The sequence below is a fragment of the Triticum dicoccoides genome, chromosome 4A (genome assembly GCF_002162155.2).
Source record: "Triticum dicoccoides isolate Atlit2015 ecotype Zavitan chromosome 4A, WEW_v2.0, whole genome shotgun sequence".
Classification (NCBI taxonomy): domain Eukaryota; kingdom Viridiplantae; phylum Streptophyta; class Magnoliopsida; order Poales; family Poaceae; genus Triticum; species Triticum dicoccoides.
Window position 1 is genome coordinate 535,818,134 of NC_041386.1, and position 9,273 is coordinate 535,827,406.

At 40.6% G+C, this 9,273-nt stretch overlaps 1 pseudogene; it reads right to left on the reverse strand.

The window, feature by feature from the left end:
- Positions 1-1,075: 1,075 nt before the first annotated feature.
- Positions 1,076-8,971, reverse strand: LOC119286584 (annotated as a pseudogene).
- Between the last annotated feature and the right edge of the window lie 302 nt (positions 8,972-9,273).

The following is a 9,273-nucleotide window of genomic DNA, read 5'->3' on the forward strand; positions in this document are numbered from 1 at the left end:
CATACTTTTGGCAATAATTTATATTATTTTTAGACTAACATATTGATCCGGTGCCTAATGTCAGTTTCTACTTTTTTGCATCTTTTTGTATTTCACAAAAAATTCATATCAAACAAAGTCCAAACACGATAAAAATTTACGAAGATCATTTATGAAATATTGTGATTTTGGGAGAAAGAATCAATGCAAGACGGTGCCCGAGGGCCCCACAAGCCACCTGGGCACACCCAGCTCCCTTGTGGCCAGCCCTTTGGTCGTTTGGAGCCCTTTTTTCGACGCAAGAAAGCTAATTTTCGAAAAAAATCCCCTCAGAGTTAACTCTCCTCCCATCTAGGAGGGAGGCCAATCAAGGTGGGAGACTCCCCCCCTCCCCCCTTCTCCCGGTGGTGCTAGAGCGTCGTCGAGGGAACTATCGTGTGACTGCGATCTACTCCAACAACTATGTCATATTCATCAACACCTCCATCACCTTCCCTCGTCTATTATCAATGGTCCACTCTCCAGAACCAATGTACCCCTAGTTAAACATGGCACTTTATGCTATATATTATTATCTAATGATGTGTTGTCATCCTATGATGTTTGAGTAGATTCGTTTTGTCATGTGGTTGATTGGTGATCATGATTGATTCAAGTTTTATGTTTTATTTTTGTGTTATCCTATGATGCCCGCCGTGTCGCTCAAGTGTATGATGTTCCCACTCTAGGTGTTGCAATATATTCATGATTTGCATATTGTCAAGGTTGCTAGAGCGACAACAGATTAAACTCAGATAAGTAGGTAGATGTGTACAAGAGCAAAGGAGACTTTACACTTACAAGCTATGATTGAGTTTTATCTTAATGATCTTTAGTAGTTGCAAATGCTTGCTAGAATACAAATCATAAGGCGTGTGATCCTAGCAAGGAACGTGTGTCAAGCTTATACCTCTCCCTCATATAAAATTGTAATGACAGCGATCAATCTACTTATCAATTGCCTAGGACATGCCTCTCACTTTTCTGTTGGAGATGCTCCGCATTTCTAACACACGCCGGAGGCTTAAGATGGAGCCAGACAGAAATGCATACAACATTAACGTTAAAAATCATTGAGATGGAACCAGACACAAATTTGTACAACATTAACGTTAAAAGTCATTCAGACAAGTAGTTGATAGCTCAAAAGCTAAAACTCGATGTTACAAACCATCTCCATCCAGTTCTATTCGATGACGAGAGAACAGAATCACACACATGACACTTACAACACCACATCTAAATGACTGGGGTCACAGCGGCTATCAAGTCAGGCATCAGTTGAGCCTCCTGCACAGTTCACCAGAACAGAAGGAAATCGACAAAATCAGAACAGTTTGGTAGAAAAAGAAAATGACGTGGACAAAAAGGAAATGAAAATACGAAATTCTCCCATGCCAATGCAGATTCAGGCACATTGACACATCGTTCGGCGTCATAGGCCAGAAATTTAGTTCATGCCAGTCATTTTTCCCACTCAATCCAGAGATCACCAGCCTTCCTTTGGCTATCAACTGGAAGTAGAAATAAGCTTAAGGTAGGATTGCATCTCCACATACAAATACCAGCGACCTACTATGATGCAAAAATGAACAAACCCCACCAACCAACATCCTTAATGGACTATCAATGGATAACCTTACTAGTTAAAGGTGCATCATGAAAATTCTTTCTTCACATGTGTTTATGTGGTGCATGTTCAGAAAACTTGGGGGAGGAAGACAAACTCCTGACATACCTTTCTACTCTACTTTAGCACCTTCAAGAGCCTGAATGCACCAGTAGCAGCAGTGACAAAGCACCTTCTGGGTTGATTATTGCTTGTAAGTGGCGAGGTTCTTCGCACTGGACCAAGTTTATGATTTGGAGTTGTTGTAGATCCATTGGCTATTGAGTTACTCAGAGAGACATGGAGTTGTCCATGGTTAACACGAGACCTAGGATCTGAGCTTGCATGGGCTGGATACACCTTCAAAGGAACCCGAGCTTGTAACACTGATCTCCAATATGGGAAAAAGCTTCTCTTTGTATACGTGGGATCCCATCCTCCGCCTACTTTCTTTCTCACAGCCTGTCACATATTTCAGTAGAGGTACATCATAAAAAATAGAAACATCCATGCTTCTAGCCAGTACCTCTCGCTTGAGATGTACTCCCTCCATCCCATAATATGATCTTATATTATGGGAAAGGGAGTATTATGTTGATCAATACACAACATTGGTGTTTCATCATTAGATATAAATGATCTTACTGCAGTGTAGTAATTAAGTAGCATGCTTAAGCAACATAAAAAGCTGTTGAACCAGCACAATGCATGGCACAAAAATGAGTACAGTCTTTAAAACAGTACCTGGAACCGAGATTAGGCCAAGATGAGTACAGTCAGAAGTCAAGAAAATAGGCTTTAAAACAGTATCTGAAAGCGTTCATGGGATTTGTCAATTTGGGAAAATTTTACTTCCTCACGTATTCTTAAAAAAAGTTGATGTAAGATAAAATAAAATGAAAGGAAAGGGCACATATTCTTATAGCTTTCTTTCTTTTTGCTGCCACAATATCATTACTCGTTACTGAACACCATCGGTCTATTAAAACTAGATCAACCCCAGATTTGATTATCTTTACCTTCTTCTCTGCAGCATTCAGCTTGGCTGATTCCATAACTGCCATGTTTGCATCTGTAAGCCCTATTATCCAGTTTAAAAATAAGGGGAGAGATTAAGACTCAGTTTGTTAAACATAAAAAGAATCGCTTGAGCCCAAACACCTTTGCATGACTCTCCGTTTGACTTTCTGCAGTCATAAGGCTGGCTTCAAGAAGTTGAAGACAAAATAAAATAATCAGCAAAATAACCATTTATTCACATAGAAAATTATTGTGTGAAGCAATACAAAGAGTAGTACAGGTTTATAGTGTCCATAAGATCTCCAGTAGGGCAAAATCCACACTCCTTGAGAATAGATGAAACATGTTGAAAGACCTCCACATGGGACACCTACATAACATACAAGAGTTGTATAAGGCAATATATCTGTAACATAGATCTACTGTATATACAATGTAGCAATTATATAACCAATTGTAAGCAGCGAGATGATGGAAAGAATTGTTTGGAGGAGAAAACTGCAATTGTGCGATATGAGTTGGAAGGCAATAGAACAGTGCGCAAAGAGTTATCGCATTCAATTCACTACATGATAAACATATTCGGATTCATCTAGACTACTGTATCATGTCTATACAACAACAACAAAGCCTTTAGTCCCAAACAAGTTGGGGTAGGCTAGAGGTGAAACCCATAAGATCTCGCGACCAACTCATGGCTCTGGCACATGGATAGCAAGCTTCCACGCACCCCTGTCCATAGCTAGTTCTTTGGTGATACTCCAATCCTTCAGGTTCTGTGTATCATGTCTATCTTAAAGCAAAATCTGTTAACCTCCACAAGTTCTGTGTATTTAACTACACGTTATAATCTATCTAGACGCTTCAAAGGTACGAGTCAAGAACTGCATCACAATTCTGTATATTTAACTACACGTCACAGTTATTCAAATTCCAACTATTTCAAATCAATTTAATTGTTTTGTTTTGGTTTCCCAAAGAGAAAGGTGTCAATTTCTTCAGGCTGTATGATCCAAATGAAGTGCAGACAAACTTAAAAAGGTTAGTCATGAACTGCATACACCTAGTGTTTGTTGAACTACATTGAACTGTCCTCCGGAATCACCGACAAGTTGCTGTAATGAGCTCCAACCCCCTGTTTCTTGGAGGACCTGGAGTTTCTAGGCTAAATAAAGTATCTTAAGCAGAAATTTTCAGTCTAACATGGATAAAGAAGGCTCATGTCAACGCCTTTAATATACCCCAGCTCCAGCACCTAGAATTTTTGGAGCTGGGAGTCATGCCAAACAGCTGCCACCATAAAATATGGAAGTACTCATTTTACCAAATTATCTGCCACACATCCAGTAAATAAACAGAGAGAAATGACAAAAGCACATGTTCTGTATTCATGCACCATGCAACAGCATTAACCAAACACTTGATGTTGATACGGGCAATTTTACTGCTAAAAATGATACAAGGCAGTGACAAAACCAGAAAATAGAAACAAGTGAAGCCAAGAACAAACAAATTGGCACTTCACACTATACTCATGTCAGATAATATTAATATGGAGAAGAGTGTTTCTGTCACCAATGTGTTCACTATTTATGCATGCATTAAGTATTCATTGTAAGACTCGCATTTCCATGACACAAATGCATATGGTACTGGAGAAGGAGCTAACATGCTCCTTCTACTTGTAGTGTGTGAATTCAATGCAGAAAGCATAAAAAATTGTACCTATCATGAACTCGTATAGCAATCTCCTTCGCAATGTAATAATATCAAGCAATGTCTTAGAAGATAAAGCACAAAAGGTGCTCTTATAGTTTGTTTGTCTGTTCGATGATGAAGATAAAAGGTGCTCTTATAGTTTGTTTGTTTGTTATCCATATACTCATCCACACCAGACAGGGGATCTGATGTGGTTGAGTATATGGATAACTAATAACAGGCTGATTGTTACTAATACTTTTGACATAGAACATTTCATTTAATAGCTATTATAACGGCATTACTCTCATCAATTATTTGCTCTTGTTTCATTATCTCTGCCATCACCTTTCCCAAGTGTTCAGAAATAAGAGGGGTTTGTATCCCATTGCATTATATGACAGGCTAAACATTACAGCAAGAATCAGCTATTCAACCAACAAACCGATGTAAAGTGGATGGAAACTTTCCGAATCTAAGTAGCACCTTGGGTTTGAGTTTCTTTCAATTAACAAGAACAGAATTCACAAACTACACATTCTCACACATATTATCAGGAAACTACACTTCTTTTAGCATGAGCTGCAATGATAGGCCAACAGGTCAACCACTCAGTTCAGCAGAGCCACATGTGGTACGACATGTTATTCATAGTTGTCCAGCTGGTAAAATGTGCAGCTTTATGATAACATTAGCACAATAAGTACAAATCTGGTATAAGGGCTCGAAAAAGTATAGCATTATTAGTTTCAGTTGAGGTGAGAATTATCTTCTTGCTAAGACGGAGCAAGTATAACATTTTTATTTTCAGTTGAAGTGAAAATTATCTTCTTGCTAAGACTAGGGCATGTATTAAATATTAAGTGAAAGGCATCAGAGGTACTGCAGCCGCAATATACCGAAAACACCTTACCACAGAATGCGCTTGAATGTATGCAGAAAGATCTTCACCGGCATGGGAAATTACATCAACAAGCAGCCATGCACAATCGTTAAGCGTCTTCCTTTCCTCCAGAAGCTCCTGTACCATTCCAAGTGAACCTTTCTCGTTTCTCAAGGCATATGAATGCCTCGTTATACACTTCTCGATGATTTCAAACCCATTTTTCTTACTACTGCCATTTATCTTGGAAGAACTAACCCCACGGATCTGCTCTTGAGCAGCCAGTAGTAGAACAGCAGACTGGATAATTTTTCCATCCTCAATATAATTCCAGAGCTCTTCGAGTAGATTATTTGTTTTCTCTGCAAGCAGTCTAATTATGTCCAAGAAGATCTTCTGTAAAACAACAAGGAACAATAATCTAAGTCCATTCAGCATTCATATGCAAGCAAGCAATGTTGAATAATCTTTCTATATATCAATGTGTTTCCTCCTATCAAAGTAAATATGGATTAGGGACAATCTCCAAGGCAAAGAAAATAAAATTAATTACTAGCAACAGTTTTTGTATATTTTATTGATGAAGTTTTATCCTTTACTATAAGAAGATACACTGCACATGAAGCAAGACAAGAAGGATTAATAAATGTAAACTTTACTTTCTCTGACAAGTTGAGATGAAAGGATGCCCGGTACTTAGTATCACTAATTTCATTATAACCTGTCAGGGGTTTCTGACAGGTTGAGATGAAAGGATGCCCGGTACTCAGAACCATAGTTACTCTTTACGTCATGCTGCAAAAGTAGTAATTCGTATAGGGAGGGAAGTGAAACAGACCATTTCAGGTAGACACAGCAGATGAATAAGCTTGTAGACATATCCTCATGATTCTGGCTGCGAGAAGGATTGTCCTCCAGATTGTCCTCCAGATACTTATGCAGGCAAGTATTCTCAACTGCGACATGGAGCGGGAGTAGATTCTCGATGACATCATTGCCAACTGTGCGCACATTGGGTGATGCACCATGGCGTAAAAGCAGCTTGATCATGTCAACAGAGAACCTTTCAGCAGCTTCATGGAGCACGAAGTATCCATATTTGTTTATGCAGTTGGGATTGGCGTGCATCCCATAGAGCTCAGGTGCCATGCCCTCCAATACGACTTTTGCACATCGCAGGGCACTGAAACTGACAATGAAGGTTAAGGTTTGTGCGGTGATGGTAAGATAAGATGACATGCCCTGGCCTTCACAGTTCTCGAAAAATCGGAGGAAGCACCGGACACTATCCTTTACAAGGATGTGCTCCAATTTGGCATATATGTCCAAGAAGGCATCACCCACCCACTAGATGAGTCCGTCACAATTGAAAAAGGTGAAAGGCGTCAGTTATCCAACTAAAAACACCACAAAATAAACTGTCGTTTGGTCTATGGAGGTGCTGACAACAATTGAAACAACAAAACCTTGTAACGCAAGCAAGTTGGTGTACACTGAAGATAAAACCAAACATGAGGCACCAACAAGGAGAGAAGGAAAAGTAAGGGGATCTAAAGCTAGCATGGTTCAGGCATGCGAATCCACATGTTCCTATCCAAGGTTCATATATGACAACAACAAACATATTGTTTCAGTAGACTTAAGTACCCTATAATATTACAGGGTTAAACAAAATAACTAATGTAATGGAATGAGTCATCAATCAAATTATGCAAATGAAGGTAACACAAACCTTGGGAGCAGGGTCTGGGATGATTATGTCATTTGCCATGGACTTGGCGATCTTAATATCCCTTTCTAGCATAAGCTGAAAGAGAGAATGTCAGGAGTCAGCACTGGAAAAGAAAAAATAAGGCGAGAGGAATATCACACAGATGGATAGTTATCATACCTCCTCAACCTTTTCCAAATCAAAATCCTCAGTGATTTCAAAACAAGGGACAGGGGGCTTCGGATAATCATTTCTTACTGTGATTGCTTTATCTTTATCATCTTTGCCCAGGGCAAGTAACTCATTTTTCCACAATGCATTAAATTTTGATCCCATCCTTTCGTTTTCCTGAAACAAGGAAGTTTAATATCGAATTATGTTCCAAACAAGATTACTACAAGGGCCACTGAAATAAATCCAGGAAGACCCTGAGATAAAATGAGTACTATCTAAAATGGATCGCGGATCACTGAAACATAAACATATGCTGCAAATAGAAAATGATGTATTTACTCTGTAAATCCAGAAATGTAACAATGCTAAGTGTGAAATGAAGGGCCGCACAAATTTCTCAGATACAAGTTGAACCAAGTGATAGAAACTCTGGTGCATAGACATTATGGAAATCCAGAAACCAAAAGTTAATTTGATGTTACAGTTGAACAAGTATAAACGATATTCACTGGTTAATGACTCCCACGAATAACTAAATTGGCCTTGCTGATGCCACCTGAAGGACAACGGGACATCTTCACATGCAAGGAACGACTACTAACTAAACAAAAAACAGTAGTTACATTTTGAGTATAATATTTACTTTCATATAAGAAACATGTCATGAATCAGTGCTTATATACAACTCGCAGAGTACATACACACAGATGGCTAGGAAGCAACACTGAGACTAAATACTGCGCCGACAAAACAAGGTGCAGGAAAAATTAAGCTTTCAGTCCAAGGTTCAGATTCGACATTTTGACATGAGGAACAGCACGGAATCTGAGAGCGGTAACCAACAGATGCTGACCCCGAACCATAAGGCAGATAGCTATTTCAAACTTGGCCTTACAAGAGGAGTTTCTTGAATCCCGGCCCATACTAGCCTGGCGTTTTCATCACGAGTCTAAAAAACCGTCGGGCTCAGGCCTTGTTCTCGTCCTCCAATCTGTACTGGCCAGGGAGAGCAAGGCCTGAGCTATCTGCCGAAACCAATCTCGTATTTCCAACCACTCAGCATGGAGTGAGTGGGACAGGATTCCAGAAACCTCACTTCCTGACTCCTCCAAACAACACAAACCCTTCTCGGCCTTGCAGCAACCCCGTCGACCCCACTCCAACACCCCTGGCTCCAATTTAGCTGCGTATCTGATGATATATTTCTTCTGGTCTGCAAAGGATTCATCCGCTTCTTCTGATCAAGGAAAGATTCCATCTTTCTCAAGATACAGCCAGTGGTAATGCATCAAATTTGTGATTTTTTGTCACCAGTTCCGTTCTCTTGTACTCTAATTGCCAGGGTAGCTTGTTGTTCTTGCTTTTTTTAAATCTCAAAGTCAGGGCATCTCTTTGCAAGGAACTTGTGAATCGACGGTCAGAAAAAAGAAAATCAGTAAAAGTTGAGGAGAGGGGACGAGACATCAGCTCTTTATTAGAGAACCGTCACCGAGAGTTTTACAGATCGGAAATCAGATCAATCAAGAACGACGCGACAGCAATGATTTATCTAGGGATTTACAATCAGCTTTAGTCGACCGCAAACGTATCAAAGAAGGCCCGACCAACGATTTCATCAGAACCCTAGGGCAAGATTCGGCACACTTCATCACACACACAAACCACACATAACAGATCAGATAGCAAACGAGAAGAGAAGGAAGAGCGGTGCGCGTGTGGCGCGTGCGGCGGGAAGAGCGGTACCTCGTTCCTGGCTCGCGGCGGATCTGGAAGGAGGCGAGGCGACGGCGCGTGTGTCGGTCGCTCGTCTCGCGCAGACATACTGTATGCGGCGGCTGGGAATGCGAGAGTGAGGAAAGGGGGATGTGTGGTCGGAGGTGCTTATAGCACGCTGTATTTTTATTTTTATTTTTTTGAGTGGTTATATAGCACGCTTTATGGGATCGGCGGCGACGCTCACCAGGGCTGCAGGCCCATGCGGCGACAAGGAAAAACAACCAGCGATCGAAAGCCCAAAGTTTCCAGGATCGGGCGCCCATGCAGAAGGTTAATTGGCCGGCCCATTAAGCACGAGCTCGCTCGGGTCGCTCGTCCCTCGATCCCAGGTCGCTAGTTAACAATTCTCCAGCTTTTATGTACTTGCCACTATCAATTTCGGTT